This window comes from Mytilus galloprovincialis, chromosome 11 (genome assembly GCF_965363235.1).
Source record: "Mytilus galloprovincialis chromosome 11, xbMytGall1.hap1.1, whole genome shotgun sequence".
NCBI lineage: Eukaryota > Metazoa > Mollusca > Bivalvia > Mytilida > Mytilidae > Mytilus > Mytilus galloprovincialis.
Window position 1 is genome coordinate 55,134,705 of NC_134848.1, and position 18,750 is coordinate 55,153,454.

At 33.2% G+C, this 18,750-nt stretch overlaps 1 protein-coding gene across 2 annotated transcripts in view; it reads right to left on the reverse strand.

The window, feature by feature from the left end:
* The window catches only part of LOC143052393 (uncharacterized), a 31,389-nt gene extending 13,215 nt beyond the window's left edge, over positions 1-18,174 (reverse strand). Inside the window, exon 1 of one of the 2 annotated variants that reach the window (XM_076225421.1) lies at positions 18,062-18,174. The gene's annotated coding sequence lies outside the window, so the exon portion shown is untranslated. The remainder of the gene's footprint in view (positions 1-18,061) is intronic. The other variant, XM_076225422.1, reaches the window with a different exon arrangement.
* Positions 18,175-18,750: the final 576 nt, after the last annotated feature.

The following is an 18,750-nucleotide window of genomic DNA, read 5'->3' on the forward strand; positions in this document are numbered from 1 at the left end:
AAAATTTAATATTTTGTATACTTTAATGCTATGTTTAAACTGGTTGTAGATTGATTAGCCCCTAATCAATTTATGTTTTTATAATTCTTAATCTGTAACAAATTATTCAACCTACAGTGTATGCCAACAGTTTTTCATACAATTTTATACCTCAATTTCAAAATGTTGGCATTAGTTGAATGAACCTGGCACGTGTGTCAGAAAAAAATCCTTTTATATATACCTTAATGTAACGATATATGTGATTTCCCTTTTTTTTTTGAGACAAGTTCCTGTGGTCAGGTAGAATGAGGTTCGACTGGAATAGCAGGTCACGAACTTCGTTTCTGTTACGTGATATTAGAGAAAACAAAACAAGCGACATAAGTATCTACTTTATACATTAAATGTAACTTAACAATGGCATTTGTACGTATGAAGCGTCAACTTCATGTTATTTATACCTTTCAAGCGTCATTGTAACATACATTGTACGTATGAAAGTGAAAATTATTAATTTGGATTGTCTTTCTTTTCCCAAAATCATTTCTAGACCGTTTCAAAGGTGAAAACTTATGTATTACGAACTTAATCACTGACTGCATACGTAAGATGGTAAGTCGGTGATTGTTTTTACAGATATATAGACAATAACTGTTTAGTGTCTTTAAATATCAGCTGTATTTGTACGAGGCTAGGAAACAAGGTGTATGCGAGCTTTTAGCGAGCTACTACACCTGTTTCGAGCCGAGTACAAATACAGCTGATATTTAAAGACACTAAACAGTTATTGTCTTTATCCTGCAATTAATTCTGTATATTGATTGTGTTTTGAAAGACACAAAAACGAACATATTTAGCATTTATTTTCGATTTGTAATCCCTTGAGGCCCGCGTAGTAATATCAAAATCACACATTACGCCGAAGACGGGTTCGCAAAAAAGAATCTCGAATGGTCAACAATAATACATAGCTCCAGGTGAATAATTATCTATTTTAACATAACAACTAATTTCAACAGTAAAAACAAATAACAAAACATTGTCAATTTTGAAACAGAAGTGTACGAGTTGTCCTATGCTTCAGACTAAACATTCACTAAACATGCATGCTGAAATTGACATGGTTGATTTTGTAACACAATCATACACATTCAAGTTTTGAAATCGACAATTGTCATCGTCATTGGAATGCAACTGGAATACACATTCTGAGGTCACACAGGTTCAAACAATACTCAGTCCGGCAGTGGGCGGAGCTTTAAAGCGATATCTGTATAGTATACAGATACAGCATAGCGATATCTGTAGGGCTGTATCTGTATAGTAGGACACCCAATTGCAGGATAAATATATTTATTTGACAGTAAGCTAAAAAAAAAATACGATTTTTATTGATAAAATGAAATTTATCAGTATCTTTTAATTTAAGTTGCATATGTTATGACGTTACGCGCGATGTACGTACCTCATTGGAAATACGGTGTAGTTGGCAAGATGTAAGTCCAAAATATATAATTTTGTGATATCATATTCATTGCTATTGTACGTATTTTGAAAAATAACGATTTTTAAAATAAAAACGAAAAAAATAATTGTTGAAAATATGTTTTATGCTGCATGCGAGAAGCTTCATTTAAAAAATACGGCGATTTTTAGGTTTTCCCGCGTAACATATTTCATTTATTGTAACCACTAAACTATGTTTTTTGTCAAAACTATTTAATATTTTGAAAAACGTTTTTTTTTCCATTATTAAACAGAATGGTTCATTTAGTCTTTGATGCATTTTTTATGACGTTATGATGATGTCATAGAAAAAAAACGCGTTCCATACTACAAGGGCAAATCTGTCCCACGGTGAAAAAAAAATGGGATTCCAGATTTGAGAATCAAAAAACATTTATCTAAAATGAAAAAAGTTTAGTATTTGTATTTACTACATCAATGTTAATTTGCTTAATTTTATGAATTTAAAGACAAATATCATGAAAAATGATATATGGTAATTCATGAGCGATTTTTCAAAGGCTTACAAGGTTGTCGCACCGCCATTTTTTGACGTAAAAACGAACTCAACTCAAATTTACGTCAATTGTTTGCTTATCACTGCTCTTATAATGGTAGACAGTGCTTGTCGTTTGTTGGTACTATGTATGATAAATCACAGTAGAGCCTTCATCAATGAGCAAAGCCCATACCGTATAGTCAGCTATAGAAGGCCCCGAAATGACAAATGTAAAACGTTTTACAATTCAAACGAAAAAACTAACGTCCTAATTAATGTACAAAAAAAATGAACGAGAAACAAATATGTAACACGGCACCAAACGACAACCACTGAATTACAGGCTCTAGACTTGGGACAGGCACACATGTACGCAATGTGGCGGAGTCCCAACCCTCCCCTAACCTGGAACAGTGGTTTTATAGTACAACAAAAGAACGAACTGTAAAAATCATTTGAAAAAGGCTTATCTGTAGATATTCGGTCTCAACAGTATTTCATGTACATTGTAGAAACCCGCAAATATATTTGCTCCTCTCTTTATTTCATAGCAACGTTATGTTACATATTTATATATGACTTTTTAAGCCAAAACGCAAATATATGCTGATTTAGTTTAAATTTGGTTAAGTTTAATTGGTAATTAAACTAAATTGATTTGTGTGGGACTAGTGCCTAATTAGCGATAAAACATTTTGTTGATTGATATAGATCGTCAATCATTTAGTGTTAACTAGATATATAAGTCCCTGACCTGTGAAGTGGAGCTGTAGGAGACTTTATTATATTTGTTTGTCTATCTGTCTTGTAGTCTTTTTTGTCTGTCTGTCTGGTGGTCTTGTTTGTCTTATCTGTCTGGTGGTCTTCTCTGTATATCTGTCTGGTGGTCTTGTGTGTCTGTCTGTTTGGTGGTCTAGTCTAGTTGTCTCGTATATCTGTCTGTCTGGTGTTCTTGTCTGTCTGTCTGTTTATCTGGTGTTCTTGTCTGTCTGCCTGTTTATCTGGTATGTCTGTCTGACTGGTGGTCTTGTCTGTCTGTCTGTCTGTCTGTCTGTATGGTGGTCTTTTTTGTCTGTCTGGTGGTCTTTTCTGTCTATCTGGTGGTCTGGTCTTGCTGTCTGTCTGTCTGTCTGGTTGTCTTGTCTGGCTTGCTGTCTGTCTGATTGTCTTGTCTGTCTGTGCCTGTTTGGTAGTCTTGTTTGTGTGTCTGTCTGGTGGTCTTTTTTGTGTGTATGTCTTGTGGTCTTGTTTTTGTGACTGTCTGGGGGGTCTTGCCTGTCGGTCTGTCTGTCTGATGGTCTTGTCGGTGTGGTGGTCCTATTTGTCTGTATATCTGTCTTTCTGGTGGTCTGATCTGTCTGTTTATCTGTCTTTCTGGTGGTCTTTTCTGTCTATCTGGTGGTCTGGTCTTGCTGTCTGTCTGTCTGGTTGTCTTGTTTGGCTTGCTGTCTGTCTGATTGTCTTGTCTGTCTGTGCCTGTTTGGTAGTCTTGTTTGTGTGTCTGTCTGGTGTTTTTTTTTGTGTGTATGTCTTGTGGTCTTGTTTTTGTGACTGTCTGGGGGTCTTGCCTGTCGGTCTGTCTGTCTGATGGTCTTGTCGGTGTGGTGGTCCTATTTGTCTGTATATCTGTCTTTCTGGTGGTCTGATCTGTCTGTTTATCTGTCTTTCTGGTGGTCTATCTGGTGGTATCGTCTGGCTGGCAAATGTCCATGATAAAATCCAGATCAAGTTCGAATTTATTTGGGTCTTATGAGTTTGACCGAGTAATTCTCTTATATGCTGGATACTGTTCACGCTAGTCTGTGTCCACACTTGTTTCATTCGATAATTCGTGTAAAGAAATTCTTCCCAAAAAATAACTTCGTTATTTATATGTTCAACCTTACTGTGGATACTCGTTTAAAGAGATGTTTGGTAGAATATGGCAAGGAGATAGCAACTCAGATGTTCCGTTATTTGTCTTTCTAATGTTAACATCATAGAAGGAACGAACCATCTTTTTATGTGTTTAAATATTTGGTGCGGAGGGGCATTTTATTTCGTACAGACAATTTGATGAAGTATATATATGAAGCCAAAAAAATAAACTTTAAAAAAAAATCTTTTGTTCAACCACAAAAGATGAATCGTCGATATCTAACAGTATTAACAATCAGATAGCTAACTACCAGGGGGAATAATGTTGATTTTTAGCAACTATTGGTTACCGTATGGCCTTCGTTTTTTAGCTTTAGTCCAGACCCAGGGCTCAATTTCAGATTGCCTTAATTATGTACTGACGACAATAAACAAACAAGAACTATCTTGATACAAGATATACGACACATTTATGTGTTGGCGTGAAGTTTTGTATCAACCATAAACATTTATCTTTTGATTTTTTATAACTTCACACATATGTTGATTCTGACTTGACTATAAGGTGTATTTGAAGGTTTTTTTCCGGAGAAAAAACCCCTTAAAAATACTAGTTAGTATAACTATACGTCAAACACAACTTTAAGTTAGAGATACAACCTATTTTGGTTTGAAAATCGTGAATTGACGGTCAAGAAAGTGAGATGATATTTGTATTTTGAGATTTTTTATTTCAATTATAATAGTTTAATGATAATATGCTTTGACTTAATAATTAACCCTTGGCATTTTAAACAAAGTACAACAGATGTATAGCAGTGTCTCCAGTTATTGAATCCTAAACTGGATATCAGCTATTTATACCTTCCTTTGCTTCCATTAATTACGAGTATTTTTCTTAAGGTTTAATGGTCAATAATTTTAAGTTACCAGAAACACTATAAATACTAAAAAAATCGAAACTGCTTTTTCAAGTTGAAGACGTGCATGTACGCTTAAAGATCGATTTATTATGCACTGACAAAATCTCTATTTTGGAAAGGGAAAGGCAAGGGAATTAAAACGAGAAAGCAAACATGTGCGAACCAAAAACAAATATTATAAACAGCAACAAAGTCAAGCACTGAGTAGCATATGACCGAGCATAACTTATGGCGGTGGACAAAAATGTTTACCGACTCAAAATGCTCTCCTAAGTTTAGAAAGTGATGCAACAGCAGTCGGTAAAAATCAATTTAAAAAGACAGTTGCATACACTAAATAACTCGTAAGAAATAGTATAAGCTAGGACATAGATTAACGATCTGAGATATTAAAGCCCGGGATGAAGAAGTATGAAAAAAAATGAAAGACGAAAACATTCCAAAAAGACCACACCAGACCATAAAGCATAAAACAGTCCATTAATGGCATTGGGCTGTATCTGGTTTTTGATCGGTTTGTTTCTAAAAAGACTTACACGTACAAAATGTACAGTATCAAGATTGTTTTAATTGTCCAATGTATTCATGATTCCCTAACGGAAAATAAACGTTTTCCCTATGTACAACAATGTTGTCTTAATTCAAATATCCTAGTAATTAGATTAAGAAAAATATGAAGATAATGGCGAAATTATAGCTGAATGCATTTTGATATGGTTTTTTTTTTCTTGGAAAAAGGGAGACAATTCAATCTCAAATATAGTCTTAATTGTGATTTCTTACGTATACTTTATGTATGACGTTAGTAAAGTCAGATATCGAGAATTCTCTATTAGAGGTTTCCCGATTTGCTACGTATCAGGTACGGTTGGTACGTAACACAACCGTTTGTGCTGTTTTGGAGGTATCATTTAATGCATGAGATTATTGTATTCATCATGATAAAAATCAAGAAATCGAATTGCATATCAGTGATAAAAACCTTAATCTTTTATTTTATTACGATTTCGCTGCTTCTAAAACCTTGCTCGTGATTTTATACGATACCATTTATTTTATTTTTTCAGAAAAGAATGAATCAAACCGTCCTTTCTGGAACTGAGTTGCCTCGACCTTCCTATTCTAAATATAGATTCGCATTTCTGTTTGGCTATGTTTTTGTTTTGTCAATATTTAGAAAAAGATTAGAATGAAAAATGTTTTCTAATACGTTAATATAAATTGGAATAATTAGAAATTATTCATTAATAATATCTCAGGGGCGGATCCAGCCATTTTAAAAAGGGGGTTCCCAACTCAGGTAAAAAAGGTTCCAACTATATGTACCCTATTCAAATGCATTGATCGGCAAAAAAGTGGGGTTCCAACCCCCGGACCCCCCCCCCCTGGATCCCCCCTTGGATCAGCCAATGTATCTTACTGGTGTTTGTATAAGGGAGCTACCATTTGATTTTTATGGGGGGCTAGGATGAAATTTGAAAAAAATAGGCAGGACAGGAGTTTTGAGTAAAAAAAAAAAGCAGGATGAGACACTTGCAAAAAAAAAATCAGGACGACAATTTAGGTAAAAAAAAGTCAGGATAAACTAAAAAAAAAAAAAATGCAGGACCGAACAGAGTGAAAAAATAAAGAGGCAGGACATAGATTACAACTAAAAAAAAAATGCAGGACAAAATTTTTCATCCCAGCCCCCCAAAAAAATCAAATGGTAGCTCCCTAACTAGTATACGTTATAAATTATAATGGCAAAACTGTGTTCAGAATTATGTTGACTTCGCATTAAAATCAATTTTTATTAATTAAGCTAGCTTTTCGATCATTGGAGCAACATTTTTTTAAAACGCAACATACATTGTAAAAATATCGATCTATCTTTTTCCTTATATTTTGTCACTCAACTTTTTGGTGGATGTAATCATTAAAAAAATGTTGACTATATAACTTAAAAAATGAATATAAATCTTATGACACTAACGAAAACAATTTCTTGAGTCGAAATATTTATCTTCACGATATTATTTCAATTTGTTCGTTTATTTTTATTTTGTCATTGTTATTACATTAATATTTGTAAATATTGTCGCGAGTAAATTTGTGTATTGCACGTGCCTGCGAGTAGTATATATAATCTACGAGGGAAATGTTAACCAATATCCATCCATTAATCCTTTTGGTGTACATCAATGCTAGAAAAAAAAAACGTCTTACAACACAGCGTGTTTTGGTCACTGATAACGGCAATAATTTGACGTTATATTTGCACTAATGCAATATGAATATGTCTTTTAAATTCAACTATTCGTAATGAACTACGGAAAATACTATGTTGCTACATGTATATAATGTCTTTTGCACCATTTACAACTGATTAATGGCTCAAAATTAAGGATAATTTACATCGGTTGGTAAATGTTTCTAGGTAATTTGTTCAGATTGATATGTACTAGTCCATGAATACGATATAACTTTAAATAGTTTAACTCTAGTTTTTCTTAGTTTTCTCTCTCGGCTTATTGAAAAAAAGATATATGAACAGTTGTGTTTTTAAAAAGTATATGTCTCTTAAATTTATATAGCATAGTGATTTAAGGAGGGTTTTTAGGAAGACTTGAAAACTTCCAGCCCAAGGGTATAGATAACTTTCCAAAAAGGAAGGATGCCATGTGAATACGATATCAGTTATAGCTCTATCAGTCTATGCATAATTGTTCAAAGTCAAATTATATCTTTGCTTTCCGGTTATCGAATAGAAAATTAACTAGAGGCTCTAAAGACTACAATATCATTCATGACTAAAATCTCTTTTTTTGTTGATCAGTTTTCTATTTTAATTTCTCTCTACCTTTTATATTTTAGTATAGACTTTTTGCAGATCCTGTATTTTTGATCAATTTGCTATTCAAAGTTTCTATCAATCTATAGGGTAATAACTACATTAAAAGTCGACTGATTATTTAGGATTGCTGATCACTTTTGCTTTTGAAGAAATTATTTGTCTATTAAAGATTTTAAGATAATAAGCTGATCTAGAATGGTTTACTTTTTACAAAATGTGACTTGGATGGAGACTTGTCTCATTGTCTTCTTATATATATATATATATGTTGCAGTGAATTTGTATAATCAGGGATTATGTAGAATCCCTAAAATTTTCAGGGATTATGTATAATCACTCAGTCTGGTTAGTTTAGAGTTTATATATAATCACTAAAACTTTCAGGGATTATGCATAATCACTAGAAAAAACGTCAGGGATTATGTATAATCACTAGAAAAAACGTCAGGGATTATGTATAATCACTAGAAAAAACTTTCAGGGATTATGTATAATCACTAGAAAAAACGTCAGGGATTATGTATAATCACTAGAAAAAACGTCAGGGATTATACAGTATAACTGAAATGAATACTAAAATATATAACATATTAAGGGGGTAGACCTTGGTTCAGGGAGATAACTCTTTAAATCAGTTAAGCGTTTGTAAAAGTCAAGTTCATCAATGTATTTTAAGCATTTACATGAAACAGATTGAAAATAATCTATGTAACCTAGAAGCTTAAAATATATTTTTGAAAATGGTTGACACAAACGTACTGATGATTTTAAGAGTTATTTCCCTTAACCTAGGTCTACCTCCTTAAAATATCTTAAAAGTTAACCTTAATATATCATATTAATAACCTTAATATTGTAAAACGTTGGGCATAATTAATTAATATGAAAGACACAAAAATATTGAAATGTTATACACAAAATAATTAAATGATAAGCACAATATAATTAAATGATAAGCAAAATATATATAGAATAATTGATGTTTTGTTTTTAATACTGACTTTATCAGTAATAATATCAAGCGAGCCCTTTTTGATATTGACTGTATCAGTATTATTAATATCAAGCGAGCCCACACGGGCGGGTTGATGAAGTCAGTATGAAAATATTAAATGGCATAATGATTATTCTTTTTGTCGTATTGTTATTGAATAAAATGAAATTATCATTAAAACTATTTTTATGCGTACATTCGTTTTGATAAATGTTAATGTTATGTTTAATATTTTATTATCATATACTTAGACTAAATAACATGTGATTTTTACTGCATGATAAAAGCATAAAATTAACGTAAATTCCATATTTTTTCGAATTGGGCCTTAGCGGGCTGATATGGAAAGTTTATCACATGCTTCGATTGTTATCACATGCCTTTCCGTAACGTTATCGCATGGCATTCCGGTGATACTCGGCATATTCCGGGAAATACACCTACAAAATGTAAATGCTACGTTTTCAGTGAAAAACATCACAAAGTAGTGTACAAAACAATTATTTGGATACTGAAAAGTATATTGTGTAAAATAATTATATATAAATATACTAAATAAATAAATGATTTGGAAAATACGTTGAAGGTATAAAAAGTCAAGAGAATTCTGAATGCAATTAGGTTCTATCCGGGCACTCTGGTTCTAAACCTTGGTTCCATCTGGTTTTTTTTTGTTCTGAACCTTGGTTCTTTGGTTCGAAACCATGGTAACTGGTTCAACATCCGGGTTGTTTGGTTATAGCAACCCAACTTCTTGGTTCCATCTGGGTTCTATTCTAGATCATTCTAATGTTCCCGTTGAACTTGGAGAACATAACCGCAAGTATCCGAATAAAAAGATAAAGTAGGTCAAAGACGCTAAAATTGTTTTATAACATTAAACATTTCAGCATCGATCGACGGTAAAGGAAGCTGTAAGGTATTTATCTTCTCTTTTAATTATTTTCATTAGGAAACTAGATAAAAATAATCAAAGCATCGTATAGATTTTAAAAATAAACCGAAATAAACAGTATATCGAACATCCTTTTATTTAATTCAGTCGTTCTGTTTTCATTATTTTTTCTTTACTCATCCCTTATTTCCGTTAATATTTTTTTAAAGCGACATGTCGTTCAATTGGCCGACGATATGTGCATCTAGCCACTTGACCGCAGTTCTCGACTTGCATATATATTTGAATGATTGCATATTTGTTTTCGAGTTCGACTGGATTTTATTCAATTGGCTTTGTAATAATGCCAGATTTGATAGAAATACATGTGAAGTATATGTTACAAATCGTTTTGTTCAAAACAAAATGTTAAAAGACATATAAAAAGAAAGAGATGATCAATTTAAGTTTGTAAACTTTAAAATTAGTTGAAAAATAAGCTATAAAATATTACAAAAATGTATATATACAATAAATTTGTCAAATTTGAGACTCCTTGTGCAGGGGATGCATATAATCATTCGGCCCCCCAAAAAAAGAAATCAAAATTAAGATTAAATATTTTTATAATAAAATTGTGTGTGTGTGTGTTAATGACGGTGCTAGTGGGATGAGTATTACCAGCACAATAGTCAGAACTTCTGTGTTGGTGCCACAGTGGCGATGCATAAGGTGTTACCCTAGTCCGTCCTTCCCGAACGTCCCAAAAAATGAGTCCCGTTCTCCTAACTTTAGTTTGCCTCAACCAATGTTTGGAAATACTACAAAACTTATACACAATATAAAAAAGAAAATGTGGCATAAGTGTCAATGAGAACTCTCCATAAGAGACCAAATGACTCCGAACAACTATAGGTCACCATACGGCCTTCAACAATGAGCAAACTCCATACACAATAGTCAGCTATAAAAGGCTACGAAATGACAATGTAAAACAATTCAAACAAGAGAACTAACGGCCTAATTTATGTACAAAAAACAAATATGTAACACATAAATAAACGAAAATTACTGAACTACATGCTCCTGACTTGGGACAGGCACATACATACAGAATAAGGCGGGGTTAAATTTGTTAAAGGGATCCCCACCCTTTACCTAATACGGCTTGAGTGCCAATGAGAACTCTCCACAAGAGATCAGATGACACAGGAATTAACAACTATAGGTCACAATACGGTTTCAACAATGAGCAAAAGTCATACCTCATAGTCACCTATAAAAGGCACCGAAATGACAATGTAAAACAATTTAAACGAGAATAGAAACGGACAAATTTATGAACAAAAAATGAACGAAAAACAAATATGTAACACATAAACAAACGACAAACACTGAATTGAAGGTTCCTGACATGCGACAGGCACATACATACCGAATAAGGCGGGATCCCCCACCATCCCCCTACCCTGGGATAATGCTTATTACTTCAATTTGCCTTAACCAAATATTTTGAAACTTATACATAATGCTTATGGTCACAAAACGGTCAAAATAACGTGAATCCTGCATCAATATGTGGAAGTTTACTGGTGTTTTTTCACAAGCAGGGGCATCTGTCATGATGCACTACAACACCTGCCAAATACAGAAAACCTAGGTCAGAGACAGAAACACAAGACATATATCAAAACTCAATGGAACGGTACTTGTATTGCAGGTCACTACAATTGCCTTCAAAATAGAACATATTCTCTCGCAACATTGCAAAATTAAAACCGTCTTTCACAAAAGTTAAACAGGATTCTTTGCAACGATTATCTTACCACTATCAATTGAGAATCGAGTCGTGTAGTTATGTCAATAAATTAAAACGGTAAGCACTAAAACTAGGGTTTACCATTAATTTCAAACCTAACCATGTGGTAGTTCTATGGTGAACTGATGGAAACACATGATACAGTCATGAAATTTAATATTTGCAATAATACGACCAGAACAAGACAGAGTTGTAAACAAATGAAAGTAATGATACATACGAATTTTTAATCACAATGCACAAATCAGGAACCGTAGTTTTCATTCAATTTCACGACCGACACTCGGCTAACCGAGAGATTGGTCGGTTAATCTATATTGAGTATGTGGCTATATCGGCGGTGGGTCTGTTAATCGGGTTGGCTAAAGTCTGTTAATCAGGTGTTATCGAGGAAATCATTGGAAATTCTGCATGTTTCATTGTATAACTTTTTAAATATATGTTTATCATAAAAATTATTCATGTCTAACAAAACAATTCAATGTACTGAATCCAGTGGTGTAATTATTATTTTTCTAGCTTCGATGTACGATCTATAAAATGAAAAGGCGTGTTACTCATCAATAAATTTATACACATTTTACACACACAAAATGTACACAAAAAGACACGTTGGTTGAATTTACTTGCATGCGATATTTTGAACATCGAACAAAGACAGGCATTATGTTTGTCAACCAAATTGATATCATTGTGTGAAAAATCTACACAAAAATCTGTATTTTGGTGACATAAATCAATCTTTATTTAAAACCTGGTCTGTTAATGGGTCGGATGTATAAAACCCGGTCTGTTAATTGGTCTGTTAAGAGTTATGAATGGCAATAAAAGTATAATTTTATTGCTGTATGGGGTGTTATCGGATCAAATGGGTAGGCTCAAGATGAGTGGCTTAAATATACGGAAACAACACATGAGCAATGAAACATAATATATACCGAAACACTGACATGGACAATGAATTTAGGCCATGAATATTGAAAACTGATATAACAAAGTGTAATATTAAAGTATTATTATACATCATGTTAAAATGCCATATTTTGATTGCCTAATACGAAGGTGTTAATTTACTCTATCACATGGCTGAGCGGGTGACAATTTTTTGGAATGTCACCCTCTCGGCTAGACCAATCAAAAATCGGCAGTTTAAACGACAATGAATTGAATCTACATCAAGTTATTTTATAGACAATGCTTAAAGTTCTAATTTACTATACAACGAAGCGTGGAACGACTCAAACTTATTTCTTTTACAATTGTTGGAAAAACGTATTTCACTTGTTAATATGTTTGCTTTAAAACCTATAAATCATTGTGTGTTATGCTTATTGTTGATATTAAACGCATTCGTTCACCATCGATGGGTTTCAACTGGTGATGTTCATTGTGATGTATATTTCTCAGCCAGATATGAGGCCTTTTGAAAGGGGTATTTACCCAAAATTTAAATAAAATAAATAACAATAACAAAATAACAACAATTAAAAACATTTTTTTTCTTGATAGCAGAGCTTTTTTCCCGTGTCGGGCCTAATCCTTGTATCGTTTATATGTCAAGTCAATGCACTACTATTGTCTATTTACTTCACTTCTGATGATTTTTCAAATACCCGTTACGCTGTCAAGTACGTGACTACATAGAAAAGACTTTATAATAAAACTCATATGTTAAAGAAAATGATGATAGGACATTCATTATAATAAATCAAATATCGCATAGCTGAGAGGATGATAGAGGAGATCGGTATCCCTCGAAAAAACATTGTCAACCTTGGCTTCGCCGCGGTTGACAATGTTTTCTCGGGTCCCAATCTGCTCTATCACCCTCTCAGCTATGTGTTATTTATATCTTATCACATATTTGTTACGGATACGGATAAATTTTTAAGATTTACCTGTTATGTTTCATTAAATTGTTATAATTGAACTTTTTTCCCCTCTTTTCTGCAACACTTAAATATGTGATAAATAGCTTAAAGATTATAACATGTTTTTTCCATATTTGCCCTGGTATCATCCCTCGACCCATATCGGCCTTCGGCTAAAGCCTCGAGGCCGATATGGGAGTCTCGGGATGATACCAGGGCTAATATAGAAAAGGGCATGTTATAATCTATACCTTTTGATTTCATCCAAGAATGGTCGCATATATCATGTTGATTCTGTTTAGGTTGTCATGAATGACACTAATTTGTATCTAAATTGGTATTAACCAGTATATAAATCAGAGATAAACGTCGTAATGTAACTAAACATCAGTAAGTAAAATATATTGGGATGCTAGAATATATAAAGAATAAACAAATAATAATGAGTAAGATAAAATAAAATGTAGAGAAAAGTAACAGACAATTTAAAGAATATGGAAATAAACAACACCCCCAATCCGGACCCTCATTGTATACACGAGAATCTGGATGGAAACACAGAATATATAGAATAATAGATAAGGACAGTAGAAAGTGATGCATTAATAAAAAAAGATAGAAAAAAATAATAACTGTTTGAGAATAAAGACATGAAACACCCCTGGGTGTTGAAACAGTAACGGATTGCTATGTACTCATATTTGGTAATAAATGCTAAAAGTTTACATGCGGACAACTGCAATTCTCCTCTGCACTTATGTAGAAAGGAACTAAACGGAATAAAATGAATTAAAACTTAAGATAAACAAATGTAGCTGCATTCGCTCCTTTCCATTTACTTCTTTAGACTGATTTATAAACAACAGATGATTCAGCAATAAAAGAAAAGAACCAATCGGATGATGTTGACGATTTAGAGTTTAACGTCCAGTGACAAATATCATGTGCATATGAGAACGACAACACGTTATATGTACCCTGTGTTGTATTAGAAAAACACTTTCGGACGGATTTGAGAACGTGCTACTTTGAACAGACAAAAATTAAGGCTGAAGAAAACGTTAATAAGAGATTCATGCATATTCCAGCAGGCAATCCATATCCATATATTGAAGTGACACACCTCTTAATAAAATGCAAAGGAAGTCAAAATAAAAATGTTCTTACTAGAAGGATACTGTTGCAGCGTATTGTCATTTTTTTTTTACTCAAGAGCATCTCATTCTTAACTTTTTCAAAGGGAAAATATAAAGGTAGCACAACTATTGTCGTGGCTAAATAACTCTTAACTGACACAATTTAAATTGTCCAACCCATTAACAGACTTTATTCTCATAATGTTCACTAAAACGTGGTATTACTCACGTTATATTACAATTATGAAATATTTACTAATTTCAATTTATATTTTAGAACCAAAGTACGATTTTGTGTCCTTTAAATGATATCTAAAATTGTTTTTTTCGCCTTTCATTACAAAAATTGCTATGCGTATAAGCATAAATACTACATACTTGCGCGACGCCTTTTAGTTTTACTGAAAACTGCGCAGACTATGACATGTTTTTACAGTTGGGAAATGTTCTATGATATATACCATTTTGTCAGACACTTTTCTTTTTTTGATTTGATTCTTATAATGTACCTAAAATCTGTATATTAAATAGATTTTAATATTAAAATTGTGCGTTTTACTCTTAACAGACGTATAACCAACCCGATTAACAGACCAACCGCCGATATAGCCGCATACTCAATATAGATTAACCGACCTATCTCTCGGTTAGCCGAGTGTCGGCCGTGAATTTATTTATCTAAAATGTACGCTCGCGTTAAACAATGGAAATTAACACTGTATATTTATGTAAACGATCAATCTTGTAATAATAATAAAAAAATAAAAACCAAACAAATTATTAGATAAATGCGGTTTTTTTTTAAGTTTCAAACATAATTTAGAAAGTTAATTTGAAAAAGTTGACTTTTCCAAACAGTGTTCATTATGTATATTGTTGATTTATTTTATTTTTGTTGTCGATTCGTCCATATTGAAATGTTTTTCTTCTCTGTAGAGGCATATGGTAAAAAGATTTCATATCTAATGTACTAAATTTTGGGTCCGACGTCCGTGAACTTTTCACTCTTTGAACTTCTATTTGGAAACACGTAACAGGATCAATATATGAATCTGTTATTTTTCTCCATTGTTGAAGCATTTGATAAAAAGATCATAACATGTCATTTTTCATATCGCATGTATTATCAGCCCTCGGTTAACATCAGCACTCGAGCCATGCGGCTCTTGGGCTGATAATACATGCGATATGAAAAATGCCATGTTATAATCTGATAATATTAAACATTTTATTTACAAACTAAATTTGGATGGCATCGACTATTACACATTTGCCCTGATTTTCCACAGGCATATCTATCAAATTCACATCTGTTTTTACCACAATATCAACATTTTAAAAAAAAACCTTGTCCTTCATATCAAATCAGATTTTACGGCACGTCTCAGAGAAATAGAGTTTTTAGCACAAACATCTGAAGGTACAAATTGTACCAATGAAGGGAAATCAGCAACCCCAAACTGATTTCTTGTATTAAAGATCCGAGCAGGATTCCATGCTATATAGCAAGGCGATATCCTTCTTCAGTCTTTTCGTGTGACTATTGACCATTAGTTTTTTGGGATCTCCCTTTCCTTGAACTACTAGACAGTGTAATTGGTTTGAGATATCATTTTTGAAGTTTTTAATTATTGACAATCCCTGAAATCATGTTAGGGAATTTGTAGAGTAATAATTAGAATTATCAGTGATTATATAAAATCACTGGTCATTTTCAGGGAATCTGTATAATCACTAATGATTTTAGTGATTCTACATAATCCCTGAAAAATCAGGGATTCTACATAATCCTTGATTATACAAATTCACTGTAACATATACAGTCTATCTAAAAATGAGGGTACATTTTATAAGGCCTTCCAAATACCGTTTCGATCCCTAACATCACTTAAGAGACATTTATTGTCGTAATCCGGATCTGGTGTACAAAAAATATTAACACCTTATGTTTGTGGCATATTAAACATCTGGCCACAAGTTAATTGTTTTCTGTTTAGTATTAAATTTATATTAAGATCCATTTTGTTACCTCTTGTGATCAATTTTATTTGGCAATCGCCAATGGCAGTCAGCAGGGTTAAAGAACATCCGTTGTTCGACCTGTTAGTGAAATGCGTTTTGTTTAAATATACTTCTTCACTTTTTTGCAGTGGCGAATCCAAGGGGGGGGTTCCGGGGGGTTGGAACCCCCCTTTTTGTTTGGCCGATCAATGCATTTGAATGGGACCCCCCCCCCCCTTTGATCCGCCACTGTTTTTGGTCTTTTGGAAAATGCTGTTCGTGCTGTATTTAGACCCTTCTACAACGAAATTTGTTTTACATGCACACGTTTAAAAATTGCGGTTTTTATCCAACGAAATCATAGGTTTGAACGTAGTTTTCAATTTAGACTCGTGTGTGTATATATATATAACACAGAATATAGCATTTTGACTAGAATGGAACAATATACTATTTTGGACGATCTTACTTTTTTAAACTTTTTTTTTGGACAATCTTACTGGCTTTACAGACCTAAGACGAGCTGCAATTTGATTTGGTTTTAAAACTTTTTTCATTATTCTTTTGTTATTGGGGTCAATTTATTTTGTTAAAATACATTGTATTTGTTCATGTTTTCTAAAAACTTACCATAAAAATACAAAACTTTGACATTTTATAATGATATAAAATTATAACGAACAAAATTTATATAGGTATTAAATTTGTTTTGTAATTTAGCTTCTTTGTGTTTATGTAGTTTCACGGGGACATAACTCTTAAACCTTTCGTACCATGCAACGGGTACTTGCAACGGTTGCTTGAAAGCATAATCGAGTGCACACAATATTGTAATTATACGAAAAGACTATCTATCAAAATTCACGTAGAAAAAATCCAGTGTATATGCTGGAATTCGAACTCAAGACCTTTAGCATATCAAGCCACGACACATACCACTACACCAGGACGACTGGATACATATTTATAGTAATTTGGCATACTTAAAGGAAGCAAGATCATTTTTATAAGTGGGGCGAGTTGTCAAACTTTTATTCAGTGGGGTTTAAACCTTTTTCTTTAATAACATGAATAAGTGTGTTTTCAGACTGATTGTTTAATTTGATTTTACACTTTTTCAAAAGTGTGGCGAGTCGGTAAACAAGAGTGGGGCGATTTTTTTTATAAAGTGGCGATATAGTGTGGGCCGATTAGCAAGTGGGCGAGTTGACATTATTTGATATCTACTCATCGTGTTTGAGGGTCATTAAGGGTATACATCATATAGTAATATATAAAGTATATTATAATGGTTGTGTGGCATTCTAAACAAGATTTTATGAATTGTAAATGGTTTCCCGTCTAATCTAAAACAGCTGGGATGTAAAATAGTTATCCCATTCGGACTTGATGTGTCAGTGTTAGATCACCCTCTGGCCTCCGGCCATCGGGGTGATCCTACGCTGACACACCGCGTCCTTGTGGGATAACTATTTAGGGATGGTAAGTCATTCTCGATAACTTTAAAACTTCCGGAGGCTTAGCACCCGCCCATCTACATTGGCCTGGATCCAATAGGGCCTAAAGGCCCTGACCGAGGTCCGGGCGTACACTTGAAAATGACCTAGCTACGCCACGGACTACAGTTGGTACGGTTGCAAATCGGGAAACCTCTATTAAGTGTATACCCCTCTCGTTTTCTTTTTTATAATGATTTTGTATTTGACCATGATACACGGAAATAAAAAGCAATATATGATTTAGGCAGATTATCAATACTTCACCTTCTTAATCAATGTTGATAGTTACTTCTAAAACTTCTTACACTCCTTACAGCTTACATTTGAAAACAAAAGTAGGGGAATCCCACCTTTGGGTATAGTTTCCGGTAGATGTGTTTTCAACCTATTTATTTAAATTATGTCTACCTGCATGAATGATTTTACAGTATATTATTTTTAAATTATTGATCGTATGATTTAATTATTTTTTTAAAACTAAGAATGTTTGTTTAATACAAAATTCTACACGAGAAACATTATCATCTCAAAAAAGAATAAAATGGAAAAACTACAAAACCTTAAGGTTAATGTATTTGATGGTCGATCCTCAAAATCAGTAAAGCATATTCATTCTATTTTTAAAGCAATTTCACAGTCATTTAATTTGTATATATTTGTGTAGAAGAAGGTGTCGGTAGTGTATAATTCAAACATAAAAAAAAGACAAAAAGACGATATTATACACATACAGAAAACGAAGGCCATAAGTTTGTTAATCAGAGAAAAATAACTAATTCGCCTATATTTCATAAGTTCGTTGATGTCCAAACAGTACGATGTAACTTGCCTCTAAAGATAATTGTCTCACTTGCCTTGAGGGCGGGGGGGGGGGGGGGGGGGGCACTTCAAACTTTTTTTGGTAGGGGTGAGCAGCTGAGACGTCAAGTACCCCCACCCTTTTCAAATATTTT